The sequence below is a fragment of the Schistocerca cancellata genome, chromosome 8 (genome assembly GCF_023864275.1).
Source record: "Schistocerca cancellata isolate TAMUIC-IGC-003103 chromosome 8, iqSchCanc2.1, whole genome shotgun sequence".
Taxonomy (NCBI): Eukaryota; Metazoa; Arthropoda; class Insecta; order Orthoptera; family Acrididae; genus Schistocerca; species Schistocerca cancellata.
The window spans coordinates 199,231,048-199,246,202 of record NC_064633.1 but is presented as its reverse complement, the minus strand read 5'-3'; the positions used below and the strand labels follow the sequence as shown (position 1 = coordinate 199,246,202).

The 15,155-nt window shown below is 38.5% G+C and overlaps 1 protein-coding gene across 1 annotated transcript in view; it reads left to right on the top strand.

The window, feature by feature from the left end:
• LOC126094672 (2-aminoethylphosphonate--pyruvate transaminase-like) overlaps window positions 1-15,155 on the top strand; it is a 124,201-nt gene that overhangs the window by 91,071 nt on the left and 17,975 nt on the right. The gene's annotated exons all lie outside the window — the stretch shown is intronic.

Here is a 15,155-nt window from a genome sequence, read left to right as displayed (position 1 = left end):
AACTGTTAATCAATGATGACACCCAAGAATTCTCTACTTCTTTGAGAATTGAATTACATAGTTTAAGGGAGATATTGTTACTCTTTGTAGTTTTAGTTGCTTGTAACTGATGTATGTATGCTGTCTTATTTCCATTCACAAATAAATTGTTTTCACTGAAATATTTGTAGACCTCCCAAAAAAAGCAGAAGCAATTGATTTCATTTCTTCTTTCACTGCATCACTTTTTACTGTAAACATTATTACATTCTCACCTCCTGCTGATGTCATACCATTTACACACAAAATGAAAAGAAGGGGTTCCAGATCTGTTCCCTGAGATACACCAAACTTGACTAGTTAAAATTTAGAGCACATAGATGCAGTAGTGCCACTTGTCTTATACTTGCAGATGCTGCTCTCTGTTTTTTTTTTTTTTTTTTTTTTTTCACAAATGATTTTATGATGTCAGCTGCCTTTTGCCTGATACAACAGTTTAGTTTGCGTATTAGTCTGTTGTGACACACATAATCAAGTGTGTTTGGGAGGTCAAGAAAAACTCCACAGACTTCCATTGTTAATACACCGACCCAACAACATTGGCTTCATAGGTAGCAATGTCTGTGGTGATACACGTACATTTTCTAAAACCATGCCGTGCCTCAGTTAGTATGTTATTCTTCACTATAAAACGTAATATTCTATTGCTCAAGGCAATTTCCACAATTTTAGATAAGATAGGTGTGACAGTAATTGGCTTACAGTTTGCACGATTCTTCTTACCACAACCCTCATAAACAGACACAACCTTTCTCTTGTTCAGGTATTTATTTATTTATTTATTTATTTATTTATTCTTTGCCCATGGACTCCAGCTGAAAATCCAGCTGAGAGTATTGGGTGTGTCATACAGTAGGCTATTAACATCAAACTTGATTTCATTATATATAAATGAAACAATTGATTAAACAGAAATAGTCCATAATCATACAAAGGTATTACATGTTTCACATTATATGTACACACAAATCCAAACAACATACATGATAATTTTAAAATATACATTTCATTAATGATATAACATATTAAACACCATCTTAGTACTCACTCAAACTGTATATACATTTCTCTGTGAGATATAGTTTCAAATGATTTTTAAAACATTTTAGGTCTGTTTCTTTTTTAATGATTTTGGGGAGTTTATTAAAAAAACCTTTTGCCTGCTTCTTCTGGGGCAGTCATAGATAGTTTTAGATTTCTGTTTATCATGTAGTAATTTTCATTTCCTCTTGTACCATGTTTGTGTACATCTTTATTTAGGAGGTGTTTATCACTTGACCTTACCGCCATTATGCTTTGGTATATGTACAGTGTATATACTGTCATAATATTATAGTATACAAAAGCTTGCCTACAGGTCTGTCTTGGTGGTATTTTAGCAATGCATCTCACTGCCCTTTTCTGAATTGTGAATATTCTTTTCAGGTAGCCAGCTTGTGCACTTCCCCATATATGAACTGAATAAGACAAATGTGGGAAGACAAGTCCATAATACATTGATCTGAGGACTTTATCATCCACAGTCTTAGCTGTTTTATGCATGATGAAGATCTGTTTGTTTATCTTTTTACACAGTGCATCGATGTGCTCCCCCCATGCCAAATGTTTGTCTATTATAGTTCCTAGAAAATTTGTGCTGGTTACTTCTTTAATAGTCTTTCCATTTATATTAACATTTATATTATAATTTTCACTATGCTTGGTCTGAAATACTACATTCATTGTTTTAGACTGATTCATAAACAGGTTGTTTTGTGTTAAATATTTATTTGCATTTTCGATAGTCAGGAGTGCTTCCTTCTCAAGCTCCTCCTTTGTGTCAGCTGTGCAAATGATTGTTGTGTCATCAGCATACATTATAAGTTTCTGATTTATATAGCTAGTGAAGTCATTTACGTACAGTATGAATAGTATTGGCCCAAGCACAGACCCTTGCGGCACACCGTGTTTAACTGTTTGTAATTCTGATCTGTAGTTTGTTATATTTCCCCACTAGTATGTCTGATTTCTGTACATTGTTTCCTATTTGTAATGTATGATTTAAGTATGTCATAGCATTTTTCTCTAATTCCATACTGATATAATTTCATCATTAATTTTGAGTGGTTCACACAATCAAATGCCTTAGATAGGTCCATAAAAATCCCACAAGTCTTTTGTTGCCTGTCAAGTAAATTAAGAATGTGCTCAATTATATCTGTTGATGCTGTTTTTGTTGACTTCCCTTCTCTGAAACCATGTTGTGATGAATGCAGTATACTGTACTTTGTTATAAAACTTACAATTCTATTCTTTATTATCATTTCATAGATTTTAGCAAATGTTGAGATCAATGATATTGGCCTGTAATTTCCTAATTCATCCCTGTTCCCTTTCTTAAATATTGGCTTCACTTTACTTACTTTCAATGAATCTGGAAATATACCTTCTTCTATCGCAGCATTCAGCATGTGTGTCAATGGTTTTAATATACATTCTCTGCATTCTTTTATGAGATGTGATGTGACACCATCCAAGCCAGATGAATGTTTAATTTTAAGTTGTTTTATTAGGTTTGACACTTCTGCATCCGTTGTAGGTATGAAAACCATAGTATGATTTGTATGTGGGGGGTTTAACAATTTACTTGCTGCATTTGTTTTATTTTGAATTATTAATTCGTCTGCTACAGTAATATAATATCTGTTAAAAGTATTGGCTACTTCTAGAGGGTTTGCGTTGCTTTTCCCACTCATCAGTGGGCAGATGTCCTCCGCCCGATTTGTTACTTTTCCTCTCTCTTCATTAATGAACGACCATAAACCTATTGAGTGGTTCTTCCCCTTATCTATAGACATACTGATGAATGATGCTTTAGTTTTTCTGATAAAACTACAGTACTCTTTCTTTTTTATTTTATACAGTGTGCTGTAGGCCTCAGTATTTTTTTGTTTGGAGAGGTCATAATACACTCTCAGATTATTTCTGGCATGGATTACTTCTCCAGTCACCCAGCTTTTCTTTTTTTGTTGCTGTCTGACAAGCCTTTTACTAACAGGACATGTAACACCATAATAATAACTGAATAAAGAAAAAAACTGGTTCCATTTGGTGTTTTCATCTTTAGCTGCATATATTGTTTCCCAGTTTTCTGCCTCTAACATCTTTTTTAGCAGCTTTATGTTATGTGGGTAGTTCTGTCTTCTCATCTCCCATATCTTCTGCACTGAATCACTAGTCTTTATATTTATGTCTATCATGATTGCAAAATGGTCTGCTAATGTGGAGTTTATTACCTGTGTGTCACAATAGCATGTAGGAATATTTGTTATTACATGATCAATTATAGTTTCACTATGCTTTGTTACTCTGGTTGGTTTATCTATTTTTATTTTTAGGTTGTATATGCACAATATGTCCAATAGGGTCTTAGTATTGTCTGTATTTTTACTTGTGTCTATGTTCAGATCTCCTATAATTATCAAATAAGCATATGTTTTTGAGAGGTGTTGGATTATATCTTCCAGCTGTTCAAAGAAGGTTTTGATTATACCATTTGGTGATCAATACAAACCTAATACACAACATAAATTCCCAGCAATTTTAGTTTCCAGTGCTGTAGCTTCAAAGCTCAATTCTATAGCATATTTTGTTATATTTATGGCTTTAGTTGATTTATAGTTAGAAAAAATGGCAACCCCAACACCTTTATAGGAAGTTCTGCAAAAACTGGCTACTTTCACATAATTCTTCAAGTTGTACATTCCTATGTGATTTTCTTTTAGCCCATGTTCTGTAACTACTAGAATGTTTGGCCTATACTCCTGTAATATTACCTCTAGTTCCTCTGTTTTATTGTTTATGTATTGAAAATTTTGGTGAAGTATTCTAACAGTTGGCTTTAAATGTAATAGTTCCCCTTCCTGTATTTAGGAAACATCCCATTTCCCGAAGGTAAGTTAATTAAGTCAGTCAGAGGTTTTACTAACCAATGAGCACAGGCATTTTGCTACACAAGTTGATATTCTATCATGACCTCCTGTGATTTTGGGCTTTGAAGAGTGTATTATTTTTTTACCTCTGATACACTTGCTGCCAACAAAAAAAATGCATTCTGTGGCACTGGGTATGCTATTTATATCTCTTGATTTTTTGGGAGCTATTGGTTTCTTTTATGAATTTTTCCACTATACCGACATAACGTTGATTAAAAATACTGCTGATGACATTTGGACCTCTACATTCCCTCCCATCTTTCTCTAAAATTATATTACTGCTATGCATCATTCCTATTGGATTCTTTCCTACACCAATTTACACTGAGGTGAAAAAAGCTATGGGACACATCATAATATCATGTCAGACCTGCTTTTGCCTTAGGTAGCGCAGCAGTTCGATGTGGCACGGACTCTACAAGTTGATGGAAGTCTCCTGCAGAAATATTGAGCCACATTGCCTCTCTAGCCATTTATGATTGTGAAAGTGTTGCCCATGCAGGATTTTGTGCATGAATTGACCTCTCAGTTATATTCCAGAAATGTTTAGTGGGATTCATGTTGGGCAAGATGAATGGCCAAATCATTCGCTCAAATTGTCCACGATGCTCTTTGCACCAGATGCGAACAATCGTGGCCTTGTGACATGGCATAAAAATTCCATTGTTTTGGAACATGATGTCCACGAATGTCTGCAAATGGTCTCCAAGTAGCCAACCATAACCATTTCCAGTCAATGATCGGTTCAGTTGGACCAGAGGACCCATCCATTCCATGTAAACACAGCCCACACCTTTATGGAGTCACCACCAGCTTGCACATTACCTTATATGCAACTTGGGACCATGGCTTCATGGGGTCTGTAACCCTACCATTAGATGTTACCAACTGAAACAGGGACTCATCTGACCAGAACACAGTTTTCCAGTCATCTAAGGTCCAACTTATATGGTCACAAGCCCAGGAGAGGTGCTGCAGCTGATGTCCTGCTGTTAGCAAAGGCACTCCCATCAGCTGTCTGCTGCCATAACCCATTAAAAACACATTTCATGACACTGTCCTAATAAATATGAGGCGTGTTTTTAAAGTCTACCATTTTGAAATTTAAAAAATACGTGCTAAGATATCTCAATAATTTTATTTTTATATGAAAGCCTGTACCTTAATCTGACACCACTATGGTCTGATTCTTCCTTGTTTACGTTGTGTACTGAGTGGTTAAGATGCCTCCAATAATCTTGAGTACCGCCGACCGTGAAGTATGGGTTGTTATAAGATTTCTCAGTGCTAAAGGCCTAAAAGTGATTGATATCCATCGTGAGATCTGTGCAGTTTATGGAGTAAACATTATGAGTGATAGAATGGTAAGAAAGTGGGTGAAAGCACTTAAAGATGGCCGCACAAATGTGCTTGATGAACAACGGAGTGGGCTTCCTTCAGTCGTTAATGAAAGTTTGGTGCAGGAAGTGGACAATAAGGTGAGATAAAACAGACACTTTATGATTTCCTCCTTGTGGGATGACTTTCTTAATGTTTCTCATAGTGTTTTGTATGGCATTGTGACCGAGCATTTGAATTACCAAAAATTGTGTGCACATTGGGTACCGAAAATGTTGACGGATGTGCACAAAACCAAACATTTAGACAGTGCATTGACTTTCCTTGAGTTTTCCTTGAGTGGTACCACAATGACGGTGATGATTTCTTAAGCCAAATTGTTATGAGCGATGAAACATGGGTGGCCTAAATCACACTAGAATCAAAGCAACAGTCCATGGAAGTTGAGCAAGGGCATCGTTTTGCTGCAAGACAATGCCTGTCCGCATGTGGCGAATCAGACCAAAGATCTCATCACATCTTTTTGATGGGAAACTCTAGCTCATCCTCTGTACAGCCCCGATCTTGGGCCCAGTGACTACCATCTGTTCTTGCACTTGAAGAAACACCTGGGCAGTCAGCGTCTTCAAGACAATGACGAAGTCAAAACAGTGGTGATGCAGTGGTTAACATGTCAGGCAGCAGACTTCTGTGAGGAGGGTATTCAAAAACTGGTACAATGTTATGACAAGTGCTTAAATATTGATGTAAACTATGTAGAAAAGTAGATTAAGGTACAGGATTTCATGTAAAAATAAAATTATTGAGATATCTTAGCATGTCTTTTTTTAATTTCAAAACGGTACTTACTTAAAAAACATGCCTCGTACATTCATCACACATCCTACATTGACTTATGCAGTAATTTCATGCAATGTTGCTTGTATTTTAGCACTGACACTACACATATGCCACTGCTCTGTCATTAAGTAAAGGCTGTCACCCACTGTGTTGTCTGTGGTGAGAGGTAATGCCTGAAATTTGGTGTTCTGAGCATACTCTTGACACTATGGATCATGGAATACTGATTTCCAAAATGGAATGTCAACCTTTTCACACAAATCACCTGAGTACAAATGACAGCTCTGCCAACACACTGCTCTTTTATAGCTTGTGTACGTGATACTGCTGCCATCTGTATATGTGCATGTCACAATCCCACGACGCCTTTTGTCAGCTCAGTGTATGTGGGACCACACAGTCTTAGAAATGTTTTGGAATCTGAAATTTCATTTTGGTAAAAACTGGATTTAGTTACCCTTATTATTGTATAACAGGCTCTCTTTTTCATATCACGTGACTACTGGTAAAAATATGTTAAATGTTATTGAATCCAAATTAGCTTCTTACTTCTGTAGAGAGAATATGATGAAAGGAGGAGTTGCCACATTTGTCAGAAACTGTTTTAATTTCAAGAATATTGATATTAATAAATTTTGATCAGAGCAGCACTTAGAAGCTTGTGCAACAGAAGTAGTATTCCATAATAAGTCATTTACAATAGTAAGTATACACAGAGAACCTTCAGGAAATTTTAACCTCTTCAAAAATAAATCTGGAAACTCTATTTGTCCCATCTCACAGTAAAAAACAAGGAAATAATGGTTGCTGGTGATTTTAAAGTGGATTTATTGCAAAGCTCTGTCAATGAAGAATTGTTGCAATCAGTAATACCGTCATTCAATTGAATTCCTACTGTGGACTTTGCAACTAAGGTGTGTAAATGCTCTGAGACTGCTGTTGATAATATATTTGTAGACAAATCTAGGGAAAAGGTCATATCACAAAACCAACAGTAAATGAGCTATCTGATCATAACATGCAGCATCTTATATTAAAAGTTGAAACTTGTCAGGATATAAAATTTATTAAATCTGAGCACAGGAGGGTAATAAATAAGTGAAAAATTGAGAATTATAGGGGACTGCTCAAAGACATGAACTGGATATACGTTTACAATACTTCTGACTCAAATGGAAAGTACAAAGCATTCATTAATAAAGTTATTTTCTCTTTTAAATGTTGTTACCCTCTAAAGGTAACTCCAATGAAACAGAAGCCTAAAAATAAACCATGGATTACACAAGGAATTAAGATATCATGTGGGACAGAAAGGAGGCTGTATCTAATATCTAGAAACAGCTCTGATGTTATCATTGTAGTACATTATGAAGAATATTACAAAATACTGAAGCAAGTAATCCAGAAATCTAAGCAGCTTTATTATGAGAAAAAGATAATTACACCAGGTAATTAAATAAAAACTATATGGAATATAGTGAAGACAAAGAAAGGTTGGGCTAAAAACGAAAAGGAACAGATAGCTCTAAAACAAATGACACACTAGGAACAAGTGAACATAGGGTTACAAACCTCTTCAATGAGTACTTTGTTTCTGTTATTGACAGCTTAAGGTTATCCGATTCAATAAAGAGCACAATGGAGTATTTGAGACCAGTCTTTACAAATAACTTCAGTAAAATGGAAATGACACTCACATCTCCCAACGAAGTAGCATCCATCATAAAATCCTTAAAATCAAAGTATTCTAGTGGTTATAACATGTCAATGACGTTAATAAAATAGTGCTCATGTGAGTTGAGTTCCGTCTTAAGTTATTTGTGTAATCAGTCTCTTATCAGCAAAATATTTCCAGACTGGCTAAAATGTGCTGAAATGAAGCCTCTTTATAAGAAGGCGGATAGAGAGATACCACAAACTATTGATCAATTTTACTTTTGCCAGCTATTTCAAAAACATTTGGAAAGGTTGTGTTCAAGCATCTCCTTAACCATCTGATTGCAAATAATATATTGCCCAAGTCACAGTTTGTATTTCTTAAGGTTTCTGATATAGAGAAAGCTGTTTACACTTACATTGAGAATGTACTTAATTCATTTGATAATAAATTAGAGGCTTCTGGGATTTTCTGTGACCTGTCAAAAGCCTTTGACTGTGTACACCACAGCATTCTTTTAAGTAAATTAGAACTTTATGGTATCACTGGCAAGGCTGCAATATGGTTTGAGTTTATCTAACTAACAGAAAACAAAGGTATCATTGCAAAATACTGTGCAGTAAGCAGTCAGTCTTCATCTGACTGGGAATTAATTGCATGTGGTTTTCCTCAAGATTCCATCTCATGTCAGTTGTTTTTTCTTGTGTTCATTAATGACCTCTCATCTGTTACATTGCCAGATGCTAAGTTTGTTATGGTAAAGCTAATTTACTGTCATTAAACTCTGAAAAGATCTGCTATATGCATTTGAGATTTTGCAAGAGATTTCCTTCCAGCATTTGTATAACATATGAAGACATGCAAATCGAAGAGGTTGACAGTGTTAAATTTCTGTGAGTACAACTCGATAATAAATTCAGTTGGGAAGGACATACTACAGAATTGCTGAAGTGCCTTAACAAGTCTGTATTTTCAGTGTGAATGATGTCAGATGTAGGAGTTATAAATATAAAAAAACTTGTGTACTTTGCCTACTTTTGTTCTATTGTGTCATACGGGATCATATTCTGGGGTAACTTGTCAAACCTAGCAAAAGTTTTTATAGAGTGCAAAAGCATGTAATAAGACTCATTTGTGGTGTAAATTCAAGAACATCATGTAGAGCTGAGAGCTGTTCAAGGAACTGAGTATTCTAACCACTGCTTCTTTATTTATTCCTTAATGATTTTTGTTGCAATTAATATGTCTCTGTTTCCAACCAATAACTCAATACATGCTATCAATACTAAAAATAATAACAATCTACATAAAGACCTAAAATCACTTACCTTGACCAAAAAAGGGGACCAATATTCAGGAACATAGATTTTCAATAAATTGCCAGCAACTATTAAAACTTGGTTTCAGATAAAGCACAATTTAAACAGAGTCTAAAAGACTTTTGGTAGGCAACTACTTCTACTCTACAAACGAACATCTTAACAATATTGTGAGGAAAGTTGCTACTCATCATACAGCAGAGATGCTGAGTTGCAGATAGGCACAACAAAAAGATTTTCACACTTGAAGCTTTCAACCAATAACTGCAGTCTCAGGCAACTGAAACCACACTGCATGCAGTGCATGATGGGTATGGTGACTGGGTGGGGGAAAGGAAGAGGCTGGGGTGGGGCAGGGAAGGGATACTGTGGTGTCACCGCCAGACACCACACTTGCTAGGTGGTAGCTTTAAATCGGCCGCGGTCCATTAGTACAAGTCGGACCCGCGTGTCGCCACTGTCAGTAATTGCAGACCGAGCGCCACCACACGGCAGGTCTAGAGAGACGTACTAGCTCTCGCCCCAGTTGTACGGACGACTTTGCTAGCGACTACACTGACAAAGCCTTTCTCTCATTTGCCGAGATATAGTTAGAATAGCCTTCAGCTAAGTCCATGGCTACGACCTAGCAAGGAGCCATTAACCATATCTAGAGAGAGTCTCACTTGTATCATCAAGAACGTTGTATACAAATGATGGATTAAAGTTAAGTATTCCAGCAGCTACGTACTTTTCTTTATAGCATTCATTACGTATCCTGTTTCAGACCTAACGCCAGCCAGCGTGTGTAAACGCGTGCCTTTCGGTTACCCGTCACTGTGGACTGGCTGTCTTGTCAGTCCACAACAGATACTATGTTGGGGATGGCGAACAGTGAAGTGCTGCAGGTTGGGTGGCGGGCAGGGTAGAATAAAATAAAATAAATAAAAAAAGACTGGGTGTGGTGGTGGAATGACAGCTTTGTAGTGCTGAAATGGGAGCAGGGAAGGGGCTGAATGGGTGAGACACTGACTAATGAAGGTTGAGGCCATGAGGGTTATGGGAACATAGGATGTATTGCAGGGAAAGTTCCTACCTGTGCAATCCAGAAAAACTGGTGCTGGTGGGAAGGATCCATATGACACAGGTTGTGAAGCAGTCATTGAAATGAAGGATATCACGTTTGGCAGCGAGTTCAGCAACAGGGTGATCCACTTGTGTCTTGGCCACCATTTGTTGGTGGCCATTCATGTGGACAGACAGCTTGTTGGTTGTCATTCCTACATAGAATGCAGCACAGTGGTTGCAGCTTAGCTTATAGACCACATGACTGGTTTCACAAGTAGCTCTGCCTTTGATTGGATAGGTGAGTTTAGTGACCGGACTGGAGTAGGTGGTGGTGCGAGGATGTATGGGACAGGTCTTGCATCTAGGTCTATCACAGGGGTATGAGACATGAGGCAAGGGATTGGGAGCACGGGTTGGGTAAGGATGTACGAGTATTTTGTGTAGGTTCAGTGGATGGCAGAATACCAATTTGGGAGGGGTGGGAAAGATAGTGGGTAGGACATTTCTCATTTCAGGGCACAATGAGAGGTAATCGAAAACCTGGTGGAGAATGTAATTCAGTTGCTCCAGTCCTGGGTGGTACTGAGTTACGAGGAGAATGTTCCTCTGTGGCTGGATAGTGGGGCTTTGGGAGGTGGTGGGAGACTGGAAAGATAAGGCACAGGAGATTTGTTTTTGTACAAGGTTGGGAGGATAATTACGGTCAGTGAAGGCTTCAGTGAGACCCTCGGTATATTTCGAGAGGGACTGCTCATCACTACAGATGCAATGACCACGTGTGGCTAGGCTGTATTGAAGGGACTTCTTGGTATGGAATGGGTGGCAGTTGTGAAAGTGGAGGTATTGCTGGTGATTAGTAGGTTTGATATGGACAGAGGTACTAATGTAGCCATCTTCAAGATGGAGGTCAACATCTAGGAAGATGGCTTGTTGGGTTTAGTAGGACCAAGTGAAGCAAATGGGGGAGAAGTTGTTGAGGTTCTGGAGAAATGTGAATAGAGTGTCCTCACCTTCAGTCCAGATAGCAAAGATGAAATCAATGAATCCGAACCAGGTGAGAGGTTTAGGATTCTGGGTGTTTAGGAAGGATTCCTCTAGATGGCCCATGAATAGGTTGGCATAGGATGTTGCCATTTGGGTGCCCATAGCCGTACACTGGATTTGTTAATAGGTAATGCCTTCAAAGGAGAAGTAATTGTGGGTGGGGATATAGTTGGTCATGGCAAATAGGGAGGAGGTTGTTGGTTTGGAATCCACAGGTGTTGGGAAAGGTGGTGTCCAATAGTGGTAAGGCCATGGGCATTAGGAATGCTAGTGTACAGAGAGGTGGCATTGATAGTGATGAGAGGGGCACCATGTGGTAAAGGGACAGGAACTTTGGAGAGTCAGTGGAGGAAATGGATGGTACATTTTATATAGGAGGGTAGGTTCCGGGTAATAGGAAGAAGGTATTGGTCTACAAGAGCAGAGATTCTCTCAGTGGGGACACAGTAACCGGCCACACTGTGGCCGGTTACTGGTAGGGGTAAGTAGAGAGATGGACTCTGAGGAGAGGTTCTGGGGTGGGCCTAAGGATTTGAGTAGTGACTGGAGATCCTACTGGATTACTGGAATGGGATCACTGTGGCAAGGTTTGTAGGTGTGCGTATGTGTGACTATTATTGACAAAGGCCATTGGCCAAAAGGTTTAAGTGTGAATATCTTTTTGTTGTGCCTATCTGTGACTCAGCATCTCCACTAGATGGTGAGTAGCAACTTCTCTTCTCACAATATTGTTACATTCCATCCTATATTTTCCATTGTTTGAACATCTTAACAGAGCTGTTAGACCACCTCAAGTAAAAATATCTATTATATTTCTGTTTTGACAGCACTTGGTCACAACAGTCAAAATTAGGTTCAAATGGCTATGAGCACTATGCGACTTAACTTCTGAGGTCATCAGTTGCCTAGAACTTAGAACTAATTAAACCTAACTAACCTAAGGACATCACAGTGCCCAAGGCAGGATTTGAACCTGCGACCGTAGTGCAAAATTAGGTGTTTTGTGCATGATAAAGTTATTAAAAGTGCATAACTATGTTTCATTTTGGCAATGTATTAATACTGTAAATATTAGTAGTTCTAGGTTACTGTAATGTAGCACATATTTTGACAATCTCGTGATGAATGATCAGCAAAGTGAATATTGTATTCAGATGTTTTATGTTTTTTATGTTATACTTTCTGACTTGTTCCACACTCATGAGAGTCATCTCTTTTTTTGGTCTATGGAATGAAAACTGAAACTAATCTGATCTAATCTAATCTAATTTCTTGTTCTTGTAAATGTCAATGCTAACAGTAGTTTTGTTTATGAGACAGTTTTCATATCCCTTTTTTGGATCATCCCTTGAATTTACAATGTCTGCGGTGATCCATCTCTCAGTATTTCCCTTGTTTGGATTTCTAGATAATAGGTGGAAAGCAATATATATATATAACAGCCTATGTTGAGCAAAAGTACTCCCATCTCTCCTATCAACAATGTAGGAAGAGACAGATTGCTACTTACCATAAAGAAGACAAGTTGCAGACAGGTATAATTAAAAGACACTTACGTAAAGCTTTTGGCCACAGCCTTCATCAGCAAAAGAGAAACAAACACCATTCATATAAACAAGCAGCACACATCATGCACTCCAGCATCTTGTCCCGAGATGCTGGAGTTGGTGGTCACGTAACTCAACATGTCTTTTTATGGTAAGTAGCAATCTGTCTTTTTGTACATTGCTGATATTCCAGCCTGGGTTCCCATCTCTCCTATGTAATTTTTTGAGTGTGTTTCCTTCCAGTCATCTCACTTCAGCAATATTTGTAGTCTTATTAAATTTTCTGGCTTCAGCTGACTAAATTCTAGCAGTATTGTTTCACAGCAAACATTAGTTCCTGTTATTTCAACTACTTGTCCATAATGATCTGAGATTGTAGTGTTTATTACTTGCACTGTTTGCCTCATCTGAGGAATATTTGTAATCACATGGTTTATCAATGTTTGTGAGATCTGCAACATCTTGTTGGGCTTTAAATGGTGTGTTCCCCCCCACCCCCCTCCCCACTGTGCACAAATTGTAAGGATTGATTGATGAAAGGATGTGGAGCAAAAAAAGTCTAATGAACTTATGTCTGGAAACGCATAATTACCATGCTAGAGAACATTTATCCAATCATACTTTATTACACAGACTGTAGTCCAATACGTGCTGTACCATGCAGCCACAGTTACAGCATGCATAGTTTCCTCCTAGAGTGTGGTACTGTTTCTCACATGTCATGCCCTAGCACCCTGTCGTGTGATAGTAATTGGTAATGCTGTCAGATTCACTTACACAATGGTTCCAGATTCAAATCGAGAGCTTGCCAACATGATGTTTACTTACGGAAAGACAAATGACAATGGGCTGTGGGCAGGAAGGTTGTATCAAGAGACCTATCCCCATTGACAACAATACAGCATTCAATGTTTGCAAGAGTGTTTTGCCTTTTGTCTGAAACTGTCATTTCAGGTAGCAGGAAATCATGAATGATGTACTTGAAGTGTTTGGACACAAGACTTGGAGAAAAATGTGATTAACACTGTGGATGGCTACCACTGTGTCAGTACCAGGCAGTTGGCCCACCAGTACAAGTAAGCCAGACAACCGCGTGGAACATTCTCCATGACAACTCTTACTACCATTAACTTACAGTGTGTGCAGGGCTTACTAGTGACAGACTTTCCACATCAAGAGCAGTTTTGTCACTGGTTTCTTCACCAGGTACACACTATTCTGGGATTTGTGTCGTCCATCCTATTCACAGATGAGGCCACCTTTATTAGGAGTGGTACCTTCAACTTTCATAACAGTCATCTGTGGGATAGTATGCAGAACACCCATGGTATGGTGACAGCGAATCAACATCAGTGCAGTGAAATGTGTGGGCCAGGATAATTAGCGACCACATTTTGGGACCAGTCTTCGTTCCACATCACCTAACAGGCCAGAACTATTGGCATTTCTTGTGGGTGACTTTGCCTCCTCTGCTGGAAGAAGTGCTATTGATGATTTGAATGGTTATGGGGCTGCTACATGATGGTGCTCAGTCCACTTCACCGTTAATGTCTGGATGCATCACAATTGTGTCTTCCCTGGCTGATGGATCGGACAAGGGGTTTAGGTTGGGGTGTTTGGGGAAGGAGACCAGACAGCGAGGTCATCAGTCTCATCGGATTAGGGAAGGACAGGGAAGGAAGTCAGCCGTGCCCTTTAAAAGCAACCTTTCTGGCATTTGCCTGGAATGATTTAGGGAAATCATGGAAAAACTAAATCAGGATGATCGGACTCAGGATTGAACTGTTGTCCTCCCAAATGGGAGTCCAGTGTGCTAAGCACTGCGCCACCTCACTCAGTACACAAGGGGGTCCAGCTGCATGGCCTGCTCATTCACCAGATCTCATCCTGCGCAGTTTCTGATTATGGGGCCATTTCAAAAGTATCATGAAGGCAGAGCATATTCCAGATTTGGAGATATTAGAGTAGATTATTCATGCTGCCTTTGACACTGTTCAGATGCAGCTTGGCCAATGCGAACATGGGAGACAGAACATGCTACAGCATGTACACATGTGTTGAGGCACATGGAAACCATTTTCAACACATACTGTAACTGTGGCTACATGGTACAGTGTGTATTAGACTGCAGTCTCTCTGTAACAATGTATGATTGAAAAAATGGTCTCTAGCATGGAAACCATCATTTCTGGACATAAGTTCATTAGACCTTTTTTGTTCTGTATCCTCTCATCGACCAATCCTTAAGAGTTTGTACATGGAGGAAAAAATCACACTGTACACCTAACTTGAGATTGTAGATATTTATGAGATCGCAGAAACTTATGTATGACAATATCCTTCAATGTAT